The 25,691-nt window shown below is 35.0% G+C and overlaps 1 protein-coding gene across 1 annotated transcript in view; it reads right to left on the reverse strand.

The window, feature by feature from the left end:
• The window catches only part of TFEC (transcription factor EC), a 69,113-nt gene extending 55,413 nt beyond the window's left edge, over window positions 1-13,700 (reverse strand). The window contains exon 1 of the mRNA XM_035020963.1: window positions 13,598-13,700. The gene's annotated coding sequence lies outside the window, so the exon portion shown is untranslated. The remainder of the gene's footprint in view (window positions 1-13,597) is intronic.
• Between the last annotated feature and the right edge of the window lie 11,991 nt (window positions 13,701-25,691).

Below are 25,691 nucleotides of genomic sequence, written 5' to 3' on the forward strand. Positions count from 1 at the left end.
AGACTTTGAAATTATTCATTTTGATTGACAAACTGCAGAAAATGGCTTTGTATTATAAGTACATTTCTATCACTCAGTTTTTACAGTTATTACTAGTATTTCTAGAAAAAAAGGGTAAAATCTACATTTTGTTTTACTTAACTAGTAAATAGGATGATGTCTGGCTGTCTGTGTTTCAAATGCATCTGTTATTACTTAATCTACATTAATCAAATTCCCCCAGTCATCGTGCCTTCATGTAGGAAAGGCCTTCAGTTACAGAGTTGTTGCAGTTTCACCTTCCCCTTGTCACTGAAGAACAATGTTCCTTCTGAGTCGAAGAAACATACGTCTGTCGCAAATTTTTTATAGTTACAGAAAGTACATAGCCATGAAACATTAATTTATCAAGAAGACTGATCATAGGACCTCATGGACTAATTGAAAGTCCCAGAATACCATATAATAGTAGCTACCATCACATGTGGAATCCAACAGTACAATGGTTTGAGGAAGGACTTTTGTCTTCATTCCAATGATGAAGACACTGAAGCTCAAACGGGTTATCGGACTTGCTCACAATCACACAGGCGAAAAAGTGAACTCCACTTTTTGTCTTTTGATTGCAAGTAGGGTATTCTTTTAACTACAACGTATTTATTACCAGCTCGTGAAGATAATAAAAATTAACTCCAGCCTCCATTATTAGAAAAAGCTGTGTCCTATATCTGTATACAAGTATCCACCAGCTGACTCCACCCTGGTGGAAAAACCTCTGGAGTTGCTTCCCCATGATTAGTTAAGTTTGACTTGGCTCACTCATGATTTTGTTTTTGTGTTTCACTTTGTCTGTCTTATAACCATCACATGGTGCAAGATAACGGCTTCTCCATACAGTATGGGACAATGCTACAGTTGAAATCTACCATCAAGAAATATTAACTTTAGATGAGTGCTTCCTTTTTTTTTTAAAGATGTTTTGTTCCACTTTTGTCTTTAGATCTGTGTATTAAATGTGCACTGTTCTGAAGAGTCCTAGTCCTCTTCCCCAGAAAGTTTCCTTATATCATCTTTACTGTTACTTAAATGTTTCTTTCCTGAAAACCTCTAACTCCTTTTCATGATAGAGAACAGTTGGATGGGGAGGGAGGAGGTGAGGAAGGCAGAAAATATTATTCTCAGCTTGGCTCATTCTAAATAAATATCATGACTATTCTATTTAATCTCTTTAAACTTCTTGCTCTGAGGGATAAATTTAAGAAATAAACAAATGCACATAAAAAGTTGGCAAGAGTTGAAATAACAGAAAACTTCTTTGTAAGACCTTTTTTTGTGTGTCAATTGCTTTTGAGAAATAACAAAAAACTCAAAATGCTAGTTAATATTGTAGCTTTGAAATATGCAGAAAATATTTACCGTAATTTCAGAGATGAAGATCCAGGATTCTATTTCCATTCTAATTTGAGCAGACAAATCAATTAAAATAAAACTTTTTATTGAAATTTTAAAAGAAAAAATATATATAATTAGAAAATATATTGTTTTAGTCTTTTTAAGCTTTTACCAATTATTTTCAATTATTCTGTGATCGGTAAAATAATGCTTCCCTCACCAAAGGCGTCCATATCCTAATCCACAGAACCTGTGGATATGTAACCTTACATTACAAAGGGATTTTGAAGGTGTGATAAAATTAAGGATTAAGGTGCAGCTGAGAGGCTGAGCTGGTCAAGGATGGTCCATAATAACAGGACAATGGGGCAAGAAGTGTTACCAGTGAGAACTGACTGAAATTAGAGTAAAGGCTGAACAGGGAGGAAACAAAGGCCCAAAGGTGAGAAGATGGAGTAGTTAGTGGATTAAGACTCAATCAGACCACTAGGTATTTACCCCAAAGACACAAATGTAGTGATCCGAAGGGGTACGTGCACCCCGATGTTTATAGCAGCAATGTCCACAATAGCCAAACTATGGAAAGAGCCAAGATGTCCATCAATAGATGAATGGATAAAGAAGATGTGGTATACACACACACACACACACACACACAATGGAATATTATGCATCCATCAAAAAAACAACGAAATCTTGCCATTTGCAACAACATGGATGGAACTAGAGGGTATTATGCTAAGCAAAATAAGTCAGTCAGAGTATCAGTACATGTATCATATGGTCTCACGATATGAGGAATTCTTAATCTCAGGAAACAACCTGAGGGTTGCTGGAGTGATGGGGGTGGGAGGGATGGGGTGGCTGGGTGATAGACATTGGGGAGGGTATGTGCTATGGTGAGCACTGTGAATTGTGTAAGACTGATGAATTACAGACCTGTACCTCTGAAACAAATAAAATATTATATGTTAAAAAAAAAAGATAGTAGGAAGGGATAAATGAAGGGGGGGAAATCAGAGGGGGAAACAAACCATGAGAGACTATGGACTCTGAGAAACAAACTGAGGGTTCTAGAGGGGAGGGGGGTGGGGGGATGGGTTAGCCTGGTGATGGGTATTAAGGAGGGCACGTACTGAATGGAGCACTGGGTGTTATACGCAAACGATGAATCATGGAACACTACATCAAAAACTAATGATGTAATGTATGGTGATTAACATAACATAATAAAATAAAATTTAAAAAAAGACTCAATCAGACCAAAGAGAAAGTATAAGGAGTAAGAGAGCAAGAAAGCTGGAAGGTGGAGACCCCAGTTTTGGACACTGGATCATCCTCTGAAATCCACTGAACAAGGTACTCCATAATCTGCCTCTGTCAACTTTCACATTTTCATTTTTCCTGTCAGTTACTCACTACCTCTCTGCTTAAGGAAACCACCTGACATCCCCATAAATGTCCCTGCTTCTTAACATGGATCACTTGCTTGGTGGTGGCAAAAATTCTACCATAAAAGATATATTGGTAAAGTATACTATCAACCATACATCCTCTTCTCAATGGAAAATTATCTCCAAAAATTGCAGCATCAAACATGGTCTTAATTTTCTTCCTTACTGCTTGTAGAATATATTACAATGACAAAATGGTGGACATCTGTTAACTTTGAATATGATGTTTCCATGAGACTAAACAAAAAAACAGTGATATATCGCATAGATAATTTGGTTTCTAAGTATTTCCACCATTTAATAACTCACCATCATTGTCACAGTTTATGTGAGTCTTCTCTGCCATTGAAACTGAATTTTTAAGTATGCAGCCACAAGATTATAGGGTAAGCAGACAACTGCCATGGGATCCAAGGACAATAGTAAATAGAATTAATAGGACACAGTGTACTGTATTTTATACAATATTTTATTATTAACAGAGCACGTTCTTATCCATTGATCCCTTTTATGATCTCATATTTGGTCCCTTATGATTCTAATCCCTTATTTTATGCATGTTATTGATGAACTAAGGCTCAGAGAGGTTAACCAAGTTATAGAAGTGGCACAGTTAAAAAATTAATCCACATATGCTTACATTGTACTCTCTTCAAAGTTAAAAATTATACGAATAATCATAATGACAATAATGGCATAAATTGGTAATAAGTATAGTGAGTAAGTAAGTATTGCTTTGTGTCAGGTGCAGAGCTTTGATTGCCTTGTCTCAGGTAATCCTCAGAGCAAGGCACTGAGGTGAGCAGCCTAATTCTCTCCATGGGAGAAAGTGAAGATAGAGGCTAGGTTAAGGAACTTTGAAGCGAAGCAAAGCAAAAGTTCAAATCCTCACTGGTCTCACTACTGAGTCTCTGTTCCTCATTAGAAGTAATTATTAAAACAAAGCTTTTTGCCTTTCAACTTAACAAATATGTCTTAATTCTTAATACCTAGCGCTGAGGAGGGAACAATGCAACAGGTACCCACATGACCTACTACCAAGGAAGTAAATGTGTGCAATACATTTGCATAGCCTAAGGAAATAATCCTAAATGTGTAAAAACTCTGAAGCATCAAGATGATCATTGAACCATAATTAATAATGATTCTATAATATAGAGAACATATAAAATTTAAATATATATCCCAGTGGCCTCTCTATAGCATTCTTTAAACTGTGAGATTTGATCTTGTTCTTTTACGCAGATCAAAGTGCTTTATTGCTAAAAACATTTAATCATAAAATGACTAGAAAGTATAAACTTTGAAAGCAAAACTAAAGTAAGCTTCCTTTCCGTTATTAATCACAAAATTTTAAAAAATAGAATGATACACCAAGTGACTCTAACACAAGGGGAAATATGACTATTAAGCAAACTATTTCAGGAAAAGTGTCATAACTTTAAAGTCCTTACTAACACTGTAGCCCTAACTTCTATCTAATCTTATTATTAAATATATTTAATAGAAGTACATGAGGTAGCATCAAAGTTCTGAATATTTACTAAACATTTCCATGTCCATGAGTAAAGCTAGAATTTTAGGAGTGTTAAAGAGCAGCACATGAAAAAGTCTTTCAAACAATAACAGGATATTTCAAATTCCTAATGTAAACACATTAGGATACTCAACCAACATAAACCAGACCATATAAAAATATGCTTACAGCAGACAATAACCTTGATGTGTTCTCCCCATAAAATCCAACACTATCATGTGAGAATAAATTATTCCTTCCATCCTTATGGTGTTGTCTTGCCCAAACCTGGGAGCTCATTTCAAAGTAAATTTCCAAACAGAACACAAGCATAGATATATAAAGGGGCTTGCTTTCAAAAAGCAGCTCAAGTTATAATGTCAACCGGATTCTCTTGCATCTCACCACGGGTTTTGTTTGGTGTTTTATTCTGATCTTTTTTCTTTCTCTTATAAATTCTTCTTCTTAGAAAAACTACTATAAGTGGCAAGGTCAATGTGGCCCTTACCACAAGTCACTGATGACCGAATTGGTATCCTGATATCTGAGAAGTCATTTGCTGTCACATATCTATCATCAACCCTTCAGAAGAGTAAGAGGGTATGATGCCTTATTAAGACTTGGCCAAGTTAGGGTAGAGTTTCAATCCTCTTGAACTCTATATGTGCATAGGGAAAAATGTGGTTGTTTTGTAGCCTATAAATGTATTGCCAGCTCTAGCAAGCGACAAGACATCTCACTCTAGAAAGTCAAGTGCTGCAATGTGTCACTTCCAAACTTCTCTTGCCGGTCCCAGGAAAATAGGTACAGATTTCAAATAAAGTTAAAGTAGATTCTGGTATATAGACACCCACGTCCTCCAGAGTTAAATTTCCCAGTTAGACTGCCTCCAGTCAATCTGACCACTTCAACCTGACAAGCAAGCCAGTCAAACAAGCAGTCACAGTGGGCCAAAAAATCTGTCAGAATGGTTTGCTTCACTGGTGAGTACTTTTTCACTGACTTGAGCAGTCAAGTTAATCAAAACAGTCAAACCAGGTTTCCCATGTATACATAGTCTTAGCTCTTCTTGTGTTAGTAGGTAGGCCTTGTTTATATATCTTAAAGGAGTTTTATTAGGTTACACTGTTTAAGAGAAACAAGTCAAAAATGTTGTGAGCAACTAGTTTGACAATTAGGGCTCTCTTCGGAGTTGGTCTTCAGCTTTGGCGCCAGGGAGAAAAGGCTCATTGGGCCTGCCTGAGAGCTACAGAAGGGGACAGGAGGAAAGGCAGATGAGAGAAAAGCACCATGGAAGCAGGAAGGACCCATAGGCCCGGCTCCTAATATTTTTTGGTTAGAGGGCTGAGACATGTGTCCTGACAAGGGATGGGGCTAGTTATACTTTTTGAGATTAAATTAAAACACTCAGAAACCAAAGTAGGGTTAGTGACATAGATCTCACTATCAACTGGTTTTCCATTTTAGTGTGAATAGCCACTTTTGTCAGAAGAAGGATAAGCTTTAAGAAGCCCCTTAATTAATATAAAAATGGAGGTGAAGGCAATTTAATGTCTCAGCTTGCACAAATGACAGCTACAACTGCAGTCTGATGTTTCAAAAGCACTGTTAGAACAGCAGTTGAAATTACAGGTTTTGGAATCAGCCCACCTGACTTCAAGCCTGGGCTCCCCACTGACAAGCTGTGTGCCTTTGGGCCGCTCAGTGTCTTCCCAGTACGTAAATACCCTTACCTGTACAGTGGGTACAATAATACAATAATACTACTCAATTCCCAGAATTGTTCTGATTATGAAATGGCAATGGGAACAAAGAACTTTCAATAGGATAGAGTAAGGAAGACTTGCCATGGAGAGGAGAGGCATCCAACCAGAGGAAGAAGGTCCAGCTCAAGGTCACCATAACTGTGAGAGCATCTTATTCAAATAAAGTATCTCTATAGAGTACTAGACTTCTTTTACACCAGCATCTTATGTTTTTTAAGTCTTGCCCCAATTAATAGTTGTATCATTTAATATCTTTATAATTTCTAATAACAACACTAATAAGCACATGACTGAGGTCTCTAGGTCCTCATTCCACGCTGGCATTAAGCAAGGTGCTTTACCACCACTTTCTCATTTATAACCTTGAAACCCAATGAGGTATATCAGGTTTCCACATGAAGAAATTGAGTCTCAATCAAATTACATGACCTGTCTGGGATCAAACAACTGGTTATGACAGAGCTGGTTTTGAAACCTAACCATCTTTAAAACTTCTGCTCATTCTAATATGTCATGTTTCAAGTGACCTATAGTGTAATAACTATCTAATTAAGAACAACATATTTCTGGTTCTTCCAGAAAGAAGAGTAGTTGATATTGAAGATTTGGGACTTCCTAAAGGGAAACATTTGTCTATTGGGCCTCTGAAGGTAGTACAAGTAAACACTGACTTATCGTATCCAGAGCTCATGTTCTTTCCCCTTTCTATATTGCCACTTTGGGTTTCAGAACAATAAAACACAATGTCTGGAATACAAAATTCACCTATTCCAGAGGACTTGGAGCTGGGCAGGATTTCAAAGACTGGTTGAGTCATCAAATACAAAGTAGAATGTCTTGTTAGTTGAAAATGCCGGGAGCGCCAATTAATAAGCTGAAAACTAAGCAATAGTTGTGACATCAAGACTATTTCATGCTGTTTTCTTAGGTGATTTTTCTGTCATTGATAGAGGTAGTAATCTCACATTATCATGTGCACAAAAGTCTTTAGACTCTGAAGAAGCATGAATGAATGATACTTCTGGGAAGAGCCCAGGCTTCTAGCTAAAACTCAACATAGGGGGGTGCAATCCAACATACAGGATTAACATCTCAGGAGACTTGCCCGAGGTCAGTTCATCTCTCTGTGATGCCTTATCCTCTAGATGGAAATAAAAACAGTGAACTCTCTTAAATGTGCCCTACGGTCTGATTAAAGATTGAAAAGGTCTCTAAAAATCCACAGCACTCCCAGGGAAAAATGCTAAGTATCATTATAATTATTACACCAAATGCCATAATTTGGTCTCCTCAGATTCCCTTTTTATGTAGATTCCATCACACTCTGACTTTTGACTTTTTGCCTCTCTGACCAAATCTCCAATGATAAAGCAAAGGGAAATGTTGAGGCAATTAGTGGGAAATGGAAGCAATTAATTCCCTTTTTTAGTAGAGACCTGGCCTCTGTGAACCAGTTTAACCAAAAATAATCAATGACCTTTCTCTGACCAAACTGAAGGAAATCTACTTGATATTTGTCACTGGTTATCCATCTACTGCTTCAACATTAATGAGTCTTTTCACTTTGCCTCTTTCTTTTATGAAATAGAGCCATCTATTCTGGTCCCTTGTTACCTCTGCAACTGCTATTTTTGCAAATCTAATACAGTCAAAGACCTCGTTATCCATGTGTAATCCTGGAAACCATTTTTAGCATAGCATGGTTTCTGATTTCCCCCAACCTTTCTCCCTTGAACTGTTTCCCGTTCTCTGCAATAAAGGTGGGATCTTGTTCAAAATGAATGAAATAGAACAACAAAGATAAAGTTTAAATCTAAAAGCGACAAAAAAAAAAAAAAGATTATATAGTTTACCTAGGTCTAAGCACCATGCAGATCTAGAACCAAGTCACTGCCCCATCGCTTACTCACTGGTTACCTTGGGAACTTTACCTATCTTCCAAAAAATCTCACTTTTCTCTTCTGAACAATGGAGATAAGAGCACTTGCCTCAAGGGTATTTTCAGGTTCAAATGAATTGATATGTGCAAAGCCTTTTGTACCTGATGAGAGTCCAGCCAGTGCTAACTTTTATCAACTGGAGAAGAGAAGACTTCAGGTAATATAGCTGCTTTTGATATTCATGAAAACTTCTAAGATGACTGCTACTCAAGCAGGAATAGTTAACAGTCACTGTTTCCTTTTCATCCCCAAGTAGAGAACTTACTTTTTTAGCTTATGCATTTATTTTATAAATTCTTTCCTTCTAGCATATTCTGGAATATCTTTGCTTGCTATTTTGTTGTTGTTTGTTTGTTTTGTCTTTAGACAAATACATCTTAAGCAAATGCTCAAAAGTTTAGTCATACATTGTACTAGGTGTGCTCAGTAAGGCTGAATATAAGTGAATTTAGATACTACTTAGTACAACCAGTATTTCATGTTGAAACAAATAGAAATGTGAATGAATTGGTACTACATCCTCAGAAAATATGGAAAAGTAGAGATGACCTGTGAAGAAAGGCAAATTAAGTTACCTCCCGAATCATGCAGAGTTGCTTCATTCTCTACTTCATTTTGCTCTGAGAACTCTGTCCTAAAGGCAGAGTCCTCTGAGCCTGTATTTAGGAAAGGATATTGAGGGAGAAAAAAGGCCAGATATATGAGATAGTAGCCCATGGTTATGTTTCATGCTCTGAAAATCTGTCAGAAATGTGAGATCAAGGATTCCATAGGGGGAAGGAGAGAGGTCCTCCCTTTGGGTTACGACCTAGATTTCCAATCTTAGAGTTCCCACATCCAATCTAAGTTTGATATCCCAGGAGTGAATTCAGAACTACTCCTCAGGCACAGGAGACCTAAACTTTAACACCCCCACCAGACCCCTTGTCCTTCACACTCAGTCCCAGCCCTAGCCCTTCACTCTCCACACCAGATATTAATTCAACTTAGAATATTCAGCGAACACACACACACACACATGGACTTATTCAAAGTCACATGGCAAGTTAGTAGCGAGCTGAAAATGCTAAACTCTGACTTCCCATTTCAGTGTGTTCTATCAGCACTAAACCAAGCAACCACAAAGAAATCACTGAATCACTTGCAAAAATTTGCTTGGCCCACTGGTTTGGGAGCTAATCCATGTTCAATTTCAGTGGTTATTTCTACAGTGGAAAATGACACAGTCCACCACCTTTGATTTTCTTATAGAAGTAGGTTCTATCATATTTTTAGCAAAGCATTTGCCTTCTGTTCTTGCCAGAGGTGCAACCACTTTGCAAAGTATTATGCGGAGGCACATACTTGTCCTTGTTCTCTTAAAGCAGAAACAGGGGCACTGTATAAACAAAATCTAAAACTAATGGCTCTAATCTTTTATCCCCCCAAACTGTGTTCCAAATGGCCAGAGTATTCAGCTAAAACACAATCAGATCAAGCTACTCCTCTTGTTAAAATCCTAAAACACTTAAAAGCATAGTTATGGTCTGCCCCCATCTTAACTCTCCAGCCCTACTTTATGTTATTCCCCACAATGATCGCAAGCTCTAATCAAAGACCCCTGGATGTGCCATGCTTTTCACAACTCTGCACATGCTAGTCTTTTTGTCTGATGCCTTTCTCCTATCCTTTGCCTGCCTAAAGAATAGCTAATTATTTTTCAAGGGTTCTTTGAACCCTTCCCAAACCCCCAAACTCAGGGAATTCATATATACTTTTAAAACTTGTCAGTGTGACTAATTGTTGAGATACCTCAAATGCTCACTGACAGGTACCCTATCTTAGGCATCTTAGCATCCTTAGAAACTAGTGTTACACCCGGTACCCCCCTCTACTTATACACCTTCAACTTAATCAACTTACATGATATTAACTAAGTTATCGCTCAAGACAAAATTGCATATTCCGTACCTTCTCCAGAAGACGGTGTCATCAGTCATCTCACTGGGCAGACTCACCCACTGCTTTGTTCCTACTCTAAGAGTGGATATGCTCAGAGTTTTCCAAACACTATATCCCTACATGTCCACAACATGTCAAAAGTCTTTTAAGAGAAAAAAAATGTTTGTTTGCAATAAAAACAACAATAGATGTTTTACAATTTGAGAGCAGAGATAAAGAAGGTTGACTATACTTATGGGAAAAATCTTGAATGGTAGGTATAATTCTGATGGAAAGAACAAATCATCCATCATGTGAAAAGAGCCTTGCATATGTGAAGGACAATTATAAGCTATAGAAGTGAAAAGGCAATTGTCTAAATAGAAACATTTGCGAGTATGACTAAATGATCAATGCCCTTTTGGCATAAAATTAATTAAGAGGAAGCCTAAAAGTTTACCAGAACTTAAAGTCTGATGGTAAAAAATGCTGCTGACAACATTTCTATTGCAGACCTTAGATTGTTCAGTAGGTTCAAATCCTTTTGAGTCTGCACAAGATCAAAGGTAGCAGAGATTATAAACAGCTGCTGAGATATTCCTTGCAGACACTAGCTGAGCTCATTTACCTGTCTATAGACAGATTTTCAAAGTAGTAGGTATGGTCTAGATTTTGGGGGGAGTGGGGAAAGATGGTGGATAGAATGAGTTTTTGGCAAAGGGATAAAAGGACACAGAGAAATACCTGATTGAAGAGATAGAGAGACCTGGCTCAAATTCTTACTTGGATGGAAATACATCTAAGCAAGCTGAATATCTTTCAGAACTTAATTTGTTCATATGCATATGAACTTCTGTATTGGAAACATGTTCACAAAATAAGAAATAAAGAAAGGAACAAAAGGGAGGAATAGAAGGATTCTCTGGCCCGTCAAAAAAACCCAGAAAGTGAATCAGATTGTGTTCTAGTATGCAGGTGGAGGAGGAGTCTTTCAGGAAAGGCAAGAAATGATTTGTAGATACTCTTCCATGGTAACTCTTAGAAATGAACATCAGGGAGCATGGGAATCCTTATTAAAACTCAATCTCTACTTCCTAGATTCATTCCCTTCAACTGCTTTTTTAGTTCTATTTTTGAAATCTCACTTATTCTTTCAAACCTAAAGAGATAAAAAGAAAAACAGCAACCTAATGGATCTTTAAGATCATTAGGCCCAACCTCCCATGGTATCCTGAGAGCAATTACAGCATCGGTAACAAGGGCTTTCTCTCCTTGACCAATCTAGTCTTTAAACTGGTCACCTGAAGAAATTCTACAACCTACCTTACTATTACACCTTTCAGTAATACAGATTCCCCCAATTTTTCTGACGTTTAACATAAACTACCTGTAACACATTCTCATACCATTCTTCTACTTTTTTTTTTTTTTGCTGATGAGTAAGTGGCCAGACTTCCCATGCTCCAGTGAATACAATTTAATGGAATCACATAATTATGTATCCACTAAGCTCTCACAGGCAAAGTGATGTCTGCCAAATCTTTGATATGTCTCCAAACACTTGCACCCCAACCTAGAGACTCCTTAACTGGCTGGCAATTCACAACTCTATAAAACAAGGTATATTTTTATACATTAGTTTCTTGCTACTCATTTTTTCTATAAGACTATTGTTAAGCTCTCTCCTCATAGCTTATGTTTTTGAGGACACTTGTGGTTTTTCGTGCTTTCCTCATACATCCTCAGCTCTATGCTTGAGACTCTTCTTCCTGATCTTAGTAAACACAATTAGTAAAACCTGAGCGGGAACTATATGTTGCACTCTACATTTGTTTGGTTTGCCAAATAGCATAAAATTTGCAATCTGCTATTAGTAAACATCACCTCTTTAGATTTGCTATCACTCCACTGCTTAAATCCAGCATTTCTTACTAAAAGAGTTAAATTTATCTCCATAAGAATCTGGCATGTCTAACTGACTTCAGATAATTTGATTTGTACATTGATTTCCAAAGAGTTGAATGATTGCATTTCCACATGTATAATTATGATTATTATTTTATCAATATCCATCATTATCCCCTTTGAATCATATTTCATTAGTTTACTTGAAACAGTTGTGTAAGAGTATTTCATTTCTTTCAGTTTCTCCTTTCCTATTTCTCCTTTTTGACTATTCAAACCACTGTTTTCAAAATTATTTTCTACTCCCACTGTGTTAATTACTACGGTTTCTGAAAATTTCACTTATGCTAGATATTTGCATCAGATTTAAATGTCTCATAATTATTTTGGTTATCTAGAACTTATTACAAACCTTGTGCCACAGTCATTAAAATTAAGCTGACGCTTAAGAAACGTTTTTCAGCTTGTTTCATTTTTGACATCAGCTCCAAGTTTCAGTTCAACAAAATATACTCTACTCATGCATTTAACTGTTCTACTGCTTTGTAATGAAACTGAAAAATTAAAAAATAATATTAATAATAATCAAAACCAAAAAATAGGCAACATGGAAATTATATATATTCCATTTGTTTTAATAGTGAAAAAAGACTTTTTATTCTCAAAATGGAGATCACAAAGTTGGCCTATTCAAGGCAGTTTCCACCAAAAAAGTGGAAGATTTAGTATTCATTCAAAAGTGACTTGAAGATGTAAAGCTATGCTTAGATTCATCTAAAATAGAAGTGAAGCAGAATGGTCTGAATAATTTTGATAAGAAACTCTCATTCTGTTTCACTCTGCTTTGTTGACACAGTCTCTGAATAGGGAAAAATTGTGAAGGTTATTTTAGTGTCAATGTTAAATGAAGTTTCCAGTAAATAAGTTACTAATTAAGCTACCTGAAATGAATTAAAGATTACTTCAGGTTTATTTTTTTCTCAAAATGTCTATTCCCAATGAAACATTTTAAGGCAATATTGAAAGTATGGGATTATAATTCACAGAAACAAATATGTAAGAAATAGATGTACGTGTGTGTGTACGTATACAGATATATAAATAATCTTCAAGTCCCTACCACAACTCTACTAATTATAACAATTGAAAACTATTACTATAAAAAGTTATTGCTTTGGATATTTGACATCTCCTACACAAACTTTTCAGATCCAAACCTTCACTTAAAGAACTAGAATAATTTTTAACCCTGGAAAAATAACATACACTAAAGTACTATGTGGTGTTAATTCAGCTATGAACAGAACTCATATTTTCTTACCATTAAAAGCCAATAAAATATATATTGCTAAAATGTAAACAGAAATTAACATTTACTCATAGAATAACATATAAGATGCAATAAAATGTTAAATCGGTACAATTTAGTAAATATCCAAGAATATTAAACCGGAAGAAGAAATTGCTTTGGTTATCATGAACTAAAACAGTGATTTCTACATCTTGATTAAAAGTAAGACATTAATAAAGTTTCAGATATATTTTACCTAAATTATAGCAAATCACAGCTCAGCTACTCTAATATCATGATACCTAATGATAATGCAAGATGAAACCGCAATTACAAGCAAGCCACACATATCAAAGTAAAATAAGTATTGATTAGACTTGTCTTCATAGTTTGTTTAAAGTACAGAAAATTAACCTGCCAGTTTAGTTACCTACCAGCAATGATTGGATTCTATCAGTGTTATCACCTCTACAAACAGCACCAAATTATAATCCCTCTTCCCATAACATAAGCACCATGCCAAAAAAGACAACCAGACTAAATGATCTGATCATGAATAATGAATAGTTAGGGCTGGTTGGAATCCACTTAGTTGAGGAAAGAGAAAAGAGAAGTGGCTCATTAGGGCATTTCCTGAAACTTGGTTGGAATTTCAGTTAAGGAAGAAGAAATGACACAGCAGTTTCAAGTAGAGGGGGACTTCCTTTCTTTATCTGAAATATGCTACCAATTTGAGAAACAGCACTCCAACAAAACTATTCCACAGTAATGTGGCCACAGTAAAAGCTCTTGTTGATCCCATTATTGCCCCGTAATTAACATTTCTTCCCAGAATATACACAAGCAGTACATGGTTGTTATCAAAATGGACTAAGATCCCACATCTATTGCAACATGTTAAATCTCACATTTAACAGTTGTTCAACAAACTGCCCTGCACCAATTTTCAGGTTTTAAGAACTGCAGTTTTGTTTAGAGTATTAATAGATTTTGAGGTTTTGCTTAAGGCCATCAAATTTCCCATATTTCATGTAGTCACATTTACCTTACATATGATTTTGCACTCATACTGACTCCAGGATAATTTTTATCTTGTCCAAGAATATTTTATCTTCCTATGTAGATGGAAGATCTATAATTCAGCTTATAAGATTTCTAGCAATTTTTTTTTATATTCTAGTGTGATCCGTATTTTTAAGGGACATGAGCACTGGTTACTTACTGCCTTTACAAATGAAACTTTTTAAAAGGTTTCATTTTATGTATTAGTTATCTGCGTGAACTTAAAAATTCAAAGATTCAACTTTGTTCCCACACTATAATTTGTACTGAGAAAATCTACATTTATTCTATAACATGAAAGAAAGAAAGAAAGAAAGAAAGAAAGAAAGAAAGAAAGAAAGAAAAGAAAAAGAAAGAAAGAAAAAAATGTACTTGTGTGTATGTGTGAACAGATGGAAGTTTACACATATTTCTGTGGTGTTATGTCAATATATTTTAATACCAAATATATTTATAAATTCAATATAATATCCATCAAAATTCTAGTTGCTTTCTATGGGTATTTTTATTATTATTTACTAAGGATAATAAATGAAAAACATAGGCAAGATATTTTTAAAAATAGTGAGAAAGTACTTGAAAAATAAGATATTGAACACATTATAAAACTACACTAACTAAAACAGTTTACTGCTGGTGTATAATAGACATAAAATTCAAGTCTTCTGCATTTTTAGAAATTTAGTATATATTGGAGGTGGTATGTTACATTAGTAGGAATTTGATACATTCCTCAATAAATATTCTAAGGGTGTGACTAACAATTTGTTGAGAAAAAAGAAGGAAAGAGAAGTAGAGAGAGAGAGAGAGACCCCTACCTCTAATACACCAAAAATCTAATTTTAAGATCTTAAATATTTAAATATAAAAATATAAAAATTTCAAAACATCATTTAAAAAAAATGTGAGTGATTATTTTATAACCCACAGAGTAATATGTCAACAAAGAAATCTCCAACATATTTCATTACATAAATATTAAAACCTCTGTAAGAAAAGAAATTTTTTTTTATAATTTGACAAAACAAAAACTGGGAAAATGGCTTTTTGTCTGTAGCTACAAAACATATAATATGTAGTTAATTGTCACCACTGTACTATAAATGTTTGAGTATTTTCTTTTTTTTTTTTTAAGATTTTATTTATTTATTTGAGAGAGAATGAGATAGAGAGAGAGAGCATGAGACAGGGGAGGGTCAGAGGGAGAAGCAGACTCCCTGCCGAGTAGGGAGCCCGATGCGGGACACGATCCTGGGACTCCAGGATCATGACCTGAGCCGAAGGCAGTCGCTTAACCAACTGAGCCACCCAGGCGCCCCGAGTATTTTCTTTTTTTGTCTTCTTACCTGAAAATGTGTTTATTGCCAGATTGGATTATAACTTTTTCTTCTTTTATTAGTAGTGATTCTGTCTTAGTTTTATGACACTGAAAATTATGTAAACTACCTATCTCTGACTTACCTTAGGCAGGGAGTAAAGAATCTAGAATAGTTATCCCCCCAAAATCTATCAATCACTGTTTTCAGGCTACCTCCAAGGAAAATTAATTCCCAGACACAGGACACATCCTGCCCAAGTTACACTAGCAAGCAAAGTGGATTCTGTCACAATGAGGGCAGCACTCTGACAAAACTCCAAATGCAGGCTGGTGGAAGACAAGCTGTCATTCACTGAAACAGTAAGGGGTATGTGGAAGTATAGACAGAACACCAACAGTCTCTGCTCCAAGTATTTAGAAGTGATGCTGTCGCACAGTAGACAGTCTATATTAAATACTAAGCCTTCACGTTCTTTACATTAACCTTCCATCAAAACGAAGACCACACTTGTGTATTTATTCATTTGTTAATAAGTTTCTATTGCATGCCTACCATTTATCAGGGACTCAGATACAAAGAGAAACACAGTTCTTACCCTCAAGGAGATTAAAATCTAATAGAATTTGAAAGATAAATCACCCACGGTTTAAAATAGTTGAAAGACAGAAAAATAGTAATTTAATGGGGTAAGATTTAAAATAACAAAAAAATGATATAAGGAATGAAGGATTGTTTTCTTATATCTGATTTTCGTAGGAAAGAGGATATTGAAATAAGAAATGTGATCCAAGTAGAGGATGGTGGGTTTCTAAAGTCAAACATACTGGGGAGCATTAAGGTTATCAATAATGTATAATGTCTAAGTTAAATAATGTTTGCATTAAAAGTATTAACAGATCATATAGGAAAAAATTACTGCTTGCCACGTGGCAGCTAACACACTTTTGGAAAGGGACTTAGTAGCTCTACAGGTTGGTAAAAAGCAGAGGAGAAGGGAGCATATTAGCCCTTCAAAAAGGACAAACAACACACCTGTTGTTAATTCAGATTGCTTTCATAGAAGTCTCGAAGATAAAAGGTAAAAATCTTTTTAATGGAAATTGATTTTATAACTATACACCTGGGATGTTGAGGATATTTATGCTCATAAATATGACTTTTTCTTCCCAACAAGTAGCTTGTTTAAAGATAATCATTATAGAAAATTTCCAATTTGATAAACACTGAAGAAACCTAGCTTCTCTCTTAAAAAGGAATCAAATAAATCAAAGGAAATAATATATCTCCCCCAAGAAGTTTGGAAAGAAAGTCCAAGATCAATATTACCATAGAAAACAAACAAAATCAGTTGTGAGTATGTAGAACTGAAATTTATATGTCACTCATAATTAGGAATCATGCTTTTGGAGAGATTAATATTATAATTCAGTCACTTGGCAAATAATTGGCATTGGTTATTTAAAATTCTGATTTCATTATCTAGTTTGGGGAAGTGCAAAAGTTAGAAAGTTAGTATCCCATATTTTTAGGTCATAACTCCAGACTTTGCCTGAATAGCACTTTAACAAACACCAAATGATCTTGAATTCTGATATTATTTAAGAACTACAGACCATTTAACAGACAGGAGTCAATCCGACTAAAATACTAACATTGAAACTTATCTAGATTTCTACTATTTTATTAGCATACTAGCAAGTATAATATTTGTAAACTTTCAAAATATAAAATTGCACTTAGGTTTTATCCTGTCAGAGTTGTTATGTCCTTAACAATGAACCAGGCGCAAAGGCTGTGGGACAGCAGTAAAATATGCATATCATTATACAATTGCAGTAGTAGTTATTTTTTAATTTTAAAATACTCTTCGTCTACCTCAGTGAACTTCAGAAACATCATCTCATCAATCCACCAGTATCAGCAGAAGTGCATGGACTTAATCATTGTTCCATGATAAATGGGTAAATTTTATCAAGAGAATCAAATGACTTTTCCAAGTTTTTCTGTCCCCGGCAACTCAGTTTTGAAGAACAAGAAGTCTCTGGAAACCTTTAAGGCATTAATATAATTTAATTCTTCTATGATGCCAAAGGCTTTAAGATTTCCCTAGAGTTGATGTTTGATCTTGATCTTGGCATACACTAGGGTATTAAACAAGAGCCAGCCCTTCTGAAAATTATGTAGTAGGCAATATTTGTCTTTAACATGAAATCTCTATGTCTTTTTCCCTTTTGCCAGATAGGTACTACAATTCCTTATCATCTGTCCATTTTGCTGCTATCTAAAACTATTTTTAGAGGACTCTCTAATTAATTCATTATACATTTTATTCACTAAGGTATAAATGACTGATAAGACTTAAAATACTCTCCCTCCCCAAAGCATTTGCATTTGGAAGGTAATGAATCTTTTCGGTAAAGAGGGAAGATATATTTAAATTTGTGAAGGAATTATTATATATAAAATTCCAGACATCAAAAATATTCCATGGAGGCTGCCATCTAATCTGAACACTGTTATACTCAGACTAGACAATGTATTATCCATAAAATAAATAAAAGCATAAAGCTTCTTCCTTTGTCATGGTGAGATGGCATGTCCCATGATTGACATTGCAGCTCCCTAGAGATTGGAAAAATGACAAGTCCTCTACAGTCTGCCAAAATTGTACAGTTGCTCTCTATCAGACAGGGAAGGATGGGATATGTTGTTGAAACAAGCAACTCCAAAAAAACCAGAATGTTAAAAACAAAATGCTCTTTCATACTCTACATGTCCAGTGTGGAATAATAGAGAGCTCTGTGCCACAGTTACTAAAAGACCCAGCATAATGGAGACCCCAAGTCCATATATGCTTTCAATACCACCGAGGCAGGGAAACAAGATGTGGAGAACCATATACAGGTTCTTAAAGTTTCTGCAGGAAATGATTCACTTCTGTTTATCATTCATTGGCTGAAGCTATCAAGGGCCATGCTTAGTTCAAAGGAAATTAACCTGCAATCCTCCCATGTGTTGATAAGAGATAACAGGGATATTTGTTATTAGGGCCAACAACTATAACATTCTCCTAATAGCCTTTAATATATCAACTTTTCCCAGGGAATTACTCTTCAGTGAGGGTGTGTTTTTCCATAATGTCACCTAAGAAGTTCAATCCACCCAATAAGAAGCTGTGAGATTTATTCTGAGCTATTACACTAAAAATACAAATAAGAAGAGAGACTCAGTACAGGAGGAGGAGGGGAAACAGATAGACAGATAGTGGAAGATGATAATTTTGATCATCATGATTTGGAGAGATAAGAACTAAAATAAAAACAAACTCTATGTATAAGCGTATGTATGTTTGTCAGTATTATGTTTGTTCTCAAGATCTCTGCCAAAACACCTTTCAGGATCTATCTACATGGGGGAAATTGTCATCTTTCAGGGAAGCATAAAAATATGAGAGAGCTATTTCACAAATACATATTTTGCTACAAGTAAACATAAGGTTTTCCTGAAGAAACTAAAATAATTGTAATAATACACTTATGTTTAAAGGAAGAAAATCTGGAAAGGGTAATAAGAGCAGAGATTTGGAAGAAGAAAATGTAGAAATATTTTTCTGTGTTTCCATTTTGAAGTATTTTTTTAAATTCCTTTAGAGATTTAAAAAAATGCTCATGAACACAGAAGAATCATCAATGCACATCTCTTGTTTTAATTTATAATTTTCATTGACATTTTTATCTATAATAAAGCTATATTCTGACAAAGTAAAATAAGAAGAAATGTAAGGGGGGAGAGATCTAGATGTGAACTGAACAAAAAGAGTAGAATAAAGCAAGGTATAAATGTTCTGTCAGAGATAACTCCTACTCTTGGTGACCAGAAATGTCAATGGTATCTAAATTCACTTTGGTAGTAGGTGCTTTATGGTATGGGAATAGAACAAAGAAAAATGAGGCTCATAGGACTTCAATAAGGGTGTCAACAACTCCCAAGGAAAATGATTGCATTGGCAGGAATAGTGTTTTGTTTTGTTTTTAATATACAGTATCTTAGGAAGTAGCCAACATGATTTGTTCTTATTTCCTAATTTAAAAAAAAAAATGAATACTTATATATTTGTTCATATGGGTTCAGAAGAGAGACGCCAAAATAAATACTCAAAACAACTTTTGAAATATCTTTTCCCTTAAATTTTTACAAGGACATATAAATCAAAAAAATTATAAATGGAAAGACTGATATTTTAATATTACTTTTGTTTACAATTGCATTTCAAGCATTCCATTTTTATTTATTTTCTCACCCCAGATTAAAAATCGATTATAATGCTGAAATTGCACAGCATTGTGGTGGTCAGCTTTGAGTGCCTGGGTCAACGACACTGAACCCAGCAAGTACAAACATGGAGTCACACATTCACAACATCTAGCCACTAATATCACGATCAATGAAAACCATCCTACGTGTTCCAAACCACCTTCCCAACAGCACCCTTGCCATTTGGAACACAAGCAATATGACTTAACCCAGATTTGCCATACTCCATGTTTGCGAGAATATTATTATGCCAATGGTTAGAGAATTAACCTTGGATCATTCACTTTTATTTTGACAGAGAGATAGATTAGATATACTGCTACGGTTTAGGAAATTTAGAATGGGATATGTTTTTATTATGTAGAGGTTTCCCTCAAGGGAGGGTAATACTTAATTTCCCAAGATACTTAGTTCATATAGCTTGAGTATCTATTTCCTGTTGTGAGATTTAAACAAGAAGGATCTGTTAAATCTGCTAAATGAAATATTTCTCAAACTGCAAATAACTGGGTGTGTCTAGACTAGCATGTAAACACACCAATTGCACTGGTGTGAGCTCTGTGGATTGCCTTATCTTTCCATAGAACATTTCTATGGGTTACATTCCCCATATGATAATGCTTCCTTCCGTTTTTTGATAATCTAATGAAGAAAAAGAAGGAAGATATAAAAAGAAAAAAAGAAATGAAAATATAACCAGCTTTTAAAATGCTAGTGAAAGTGGTTAACTATCATCAAATATAAGCCAAACACTCTTCAAATATCAGTTCTATATTCAAATAATTTGGGCATATGGACCGAGTGCCAGGACTTGTGCTAGGTGCTGTCGCTTACGTATATTGTGGAATACCGTGATTTTTTTTTAAAGGTAACACACTTCAGAAATTATAAAGTTAGGAGACTATAAAATTCAATGCCTTGAGAACTTTCTATGTTAAGTAAGAGAAAAAGAGAGCTGCTAAGTGTCAGTAACCATGTTGGTATATCTGAAACGTATGACAAGTAATGGTGTGCTCAGAAGTAATTCTTTTCTCCTGTGTGTAGATCTTGCTAATCACGTAGAAAACTGTACTTCATTGTCTGATTTCAGTTCAAGGTAGGCAAAGCTGTGCTTCTAAAAACCCAGGGATTTCACAGGTTTTGTGTTCTCTCTTATGCTCCCCTGTTTTGGATAACAGCTCTGAAACAAAGAGAACACACACACACACACACACACGTAATATGACTGTTGGTGACTCTCACTCCTACAAGATAGAGATTCATGATCAGACATTTCAAAAAACAAGGGGCAAGAGCTGTATCTCTCACACAATATGTAGACGTACAACTGTTCACCTTCAGCTGGCAATCCGATATGAAGCTATAAATCAGGTATTAGAGGGACACAATAGGGTGACTAGAAGGAACAGTAGTGAAAGTGGTGCCTAGTAACCTTAATTTTAAAGAAAAGAAAAAACAGGTAAAAGTGCCAGGCACAATAGTTAGGTTTTAGATGTCTATATTATCAATTCACAGAGTATAGGTAGCAAAGGGAAAATGACATTTTAGCACAATGAGATAAATGCAAGCCCACAGGTACCACTGAGAGTTGGTAGAATGGCATTCTTTTCTAGAATAGAGCCACAGATGAACATGCTTGGTTACAAAAATATATATATAATACAGCACAAGCACTAGAAGGATTGCACTGCATATGAAGAAGGAACAACTAAAGTGGTTACATGGGCTCAGGGAAACATTCACAATGTAGACAACTTCACCAGATGTTGATAAAAAGAAGTGATATGAGATGGACACCACCTGATATCAAAAGTAAATTTGGAGTTCTTTAATATTATTTAATTCTGATTATTAGGTGTTTTTTATTTTTTCCAGCTTTATTGAGGAATAATAGAATAATATAATTGTATATATTTAAAATGTACAATGTAATGATTTGATATATTTATATAGTGAAATAAGTACCACGATCAAATAGTTAACACATCCATCACCTCACATAGTCAACTCTGTTTTATAGTGAAAACACTTAAGACACACCCTCAGCAAATTTCAAGTATATAATACTGTATTAACTATTGTCTAATTGAAAGCAGAACTTCATAATTAAATGGACAAAGCTAAGTTCATTATTAATTTGCTAATAGTTCATCTCTATAGGAATATAAAACCTAACTAGGGACATAATGGCTTTTTTTGTTAAAGGTAATTACCACAAACTGATTTGGATTTGGAAGCTAGAACTAAACATTTAAAAAAAATATCCATCCATTCCTGAATCCAACAGAATTCAGGACACATTCAGAAGTCAGGCAGGGATGATGAAAGAAATGAATAAGAGTAAGTCAACATCTTAGTCAATATGACTCTTCTCCCTCTAAATTTTATTAATAACTCTCATTAATTCAATGGGGAAAAGACTGAATAAACTTCAAAACTATAAACTTGAGTAACTTATTTGGGCTTCTTTTAAAGATAATGCTTATATTTTCCAGAAATCTAAAATAAACTTCCCTTACGTTGAAAGAGAGGGCCATAATGTGTGAGAGAACTGATCACAAATATATGTACATTTGTTGCTAAAACTTGAATCTCTTTACTCGTTAACTCAAACTGTCTTGACTTCTCATGTTTATGCAAAACAGATTTTTTTGGAGAAAAAAAGAAAGGTACTGTAACATCAGAGGAAATCATCAAAGAACTAGTGGCAACATCTTAAGGCTTTTATCAAAGTAGTGAGGGAATGCATTAAAGCAACAATATCTGAAGCTTACATGTGATGGGACTACTAAATTTAATAGTGTATCTTATGAACATATGTGTATATAATGATTTTTCTTTAAGAATACCTCATTCTGAAAGACTTTTTTTCCTGAGTAATGGAACATTATTCTCTCAAGACAATTCAGAAAAAAAAAAAACTACCAATATTTTATTAATAATAGATGCCTCATACTCTACAGAGGACCAAAGTTTTTGAAAAACTATATGCACTGTAAGTGAATATTCCCCTATACAAAAGGGAATAAGCTTATGAATGGAAAAGTCTTTTAAAAAATCCCTCATTGAATTCTTAGGAGAAAATGGTAAGCTAAAACATGAATTGTTAAAAATGAGTCATAGTACAGGAGGATTTAAGTAAAAATAGGCAGTTCTCATCTAGCAAATCTGGCCAAGCAAGCTATGATCAAATTTGAGATATCTATTTACATTTATAAAAATGTGTTAAGAATAAAACATTCCTTATTTTCAAAGAAAAAGTATTAAAAACAACATAGTTTTACCTGCAAGTAATAGTTAAGTAGAAAAAGGAAAGGAAACCCATATAAAAATGCATGTCTAAGTATTTGAGACTGTGACCATTTGAGATGCTGCTACTGAGAAATGTCATGGGAGGACACCAGTGGGTTTACTCATACACTGACAAATCCAAGGTCAACTTCTCATGCATATTTGGTCTATTTGGGGGTCATGAAAATAAACCAAACACTACTGAACTCACTGATTACTGAAGGAGAATGTATGGGTATGGGTGGGATTCCTAATGCTATTAAGGAACACTTCTGGCTGCTATATGGGGTCCTCCTGTGAATGTGAACTACAAAGCCACTACTATCCAATTTCTGGGACTCTTAGCTGCTAGATAATGCATAATTATTTTCTCAAAAATAAAAAAGTAATCTACAATCTCTAAAATTCGAGCATTTAAATTTCTGGCAGAATTAGCACCTAAGTCTTCCACTAGGAACAATGTAAAGTTTTTCTCAGAAGTTGAGAACTCGGCCCTCTGAATATTAAACATAGTAGTGAGTTGCCCTAAAGAAGACAAGAGTGGGATTTATTTAATATTCTAAAGCTTTTCTGTGTATATTCTCCATCATGACTAGAGCAAGTCTTATGGGCTACCCCACAGGCCAATAATGTGTTACCCCTTCCTAACTGATATTTTAAGGTATCTGTACAAAATCTATTTAATGAGAATAAGCATTTGCTCTTAATTAGTACTAATATTATGCCTCTTTATATGCAAAATAAGAGATTTATTACATGTTCCGAATATAAAATCAAATTGTTTGGAATATTCTTTCCTTTCACAGTGCTATAGTCACTAAGAATAGGTGTAACTAACCTACACTTATTTTATTACAAAATCTTATCAGAATCTAACTTTATTTTCTTCTGGCTACCGTATCAACAAAATGTTCTTCAATTTCTTTAGTTCTGGTGTTTTCCTCAGTTTTTTGAACAACAACCATTTGGGAAGCATATTTAAAGTTAGATTATAAAGTGAATGACTGGTTCCTGGTAAACAGCTAGGTGCTGAGTGTCATTCTCTCCTTCCTCATTTTGACTGCCTCCACCTGCTGGCTTCAGGCATCTGACAGCCGACTGGTCTCAGGCTTCCAGGCATAATCTATAGTTCCACTTGGAACCTGACTATGGAAGGTGCAAAATACCCAACTGGGACAGGCCAGCATCTGGGAAGGGTTTCTCTTTTTCAAATTTATTTCCACTTAGCAGCAGTGTCTACTTCAGTGGAAAGGAGACCAAATTCGATTTTCCCAGTTACGCAAGGAATTGCATGGAGGAAACCTGAGCAAATTAGCACCCGATAGCCCATGTATCCCAGCGTCGTTGCTGTGCTGCCTAAAAACTGGCACCATCTGATGCTGTGAAGTCGGCTGGATCCTTAATCTAACATAGGTATCCAAAAGAAAAGGAATAGTTGGGCTTCTAGTAATTTATGTGAAAAAGATCTCTTCCTTGCTTCATGAGTTCAAAGAGAACAGAAAAATTTTTTAGCTTAATCACCACTGAACCCCACCAGAAAACTTAGTGCACAACATAAAATTAGTGCTTAATAGCTCTCTAATGAATAAATGAAATTGACAAACATATTGATGATATTTCCTGCACTTTAAGTGCAACTCAAGTCATCCTGTCTCATTCCAGAAAGATGTAAATACAAAAAAAAAAAAAATCATAAAGGACGTGGGGCAGAAAAATCACATGATGATTTACATTTTTGAAGTTGTAAAAAACTTTTCCCATATGCATAGACCATAACACCTACAAGGGAGATGAGCTATTATGCAATCTTTTGAATTTATGCCTTGGAACCTTTTTATGGAGAAGACCACTTCATTATAATAAAAACAAGAGTGAACACTTACAAAGTGTTATTAATATCTCAGTAATCGTACTAAAAACTACACAAATATGGAAAAATTGAACAATCCTATGAGGAGGTACTAATAATTCCCATATTATAGATGAGAAAACTGAGGCATAGAGTTCAAGTAAGACACAAATTCATATTGGAGGCAAAATTCAAGCTCAGGAGGTCTGGCTCCAGTTGAATTTTTTTTAAGTTTATTTATTGATTTTAGTAATCTCTACACCCAATGTGGGGCTGGAACTTATGACCCCCAAATCAAGAGTCGTGTGCTCCTCCAACTGAGCCAGCCAGATGCCCCTCAAGTTGAATTCTTAACATTCATGATTTCTAGTGATGAGATTCTTTAGGTACCTCTCAAGTTAAACTCATAGAATAGTCCAAAAGGAATTGCTCTTCTACAGAACTGGAGCAAATAGTATTATTGTGTGTGAATACACATCTGATAACATTTATGCCCACGGTATCTTATATTCAGGTACATGTGTATGTTTATCCACATTAGTACACGCTGGAGGAGGAGGAGGAGGAACAGAAAAAGGAATAGTATTAATAATAGTCAAAATAGCTGCAAACATTTATTGAATATTTACTACACACTGTGGTCAGCACTTTTCTTGCATTATTGGTTTAATTCTTCCAAAAATTTTTTGATAG

This window comes from Mirounga leonina, unplaced genomic scaffold (assembly GCF_011800145.1).
Source record: "Mirounga leonina isolate KUSES-001 unplaced genomic scaffold, KU_Mleo_1.0 Mir_174, whole genome shotgun sequence".
Lineage (NCBI taxonomy): Eukaryota > Metazoa > Chordata > Mammalia > Carnivora > Phocidae > Mirounga > Mirounga leonina.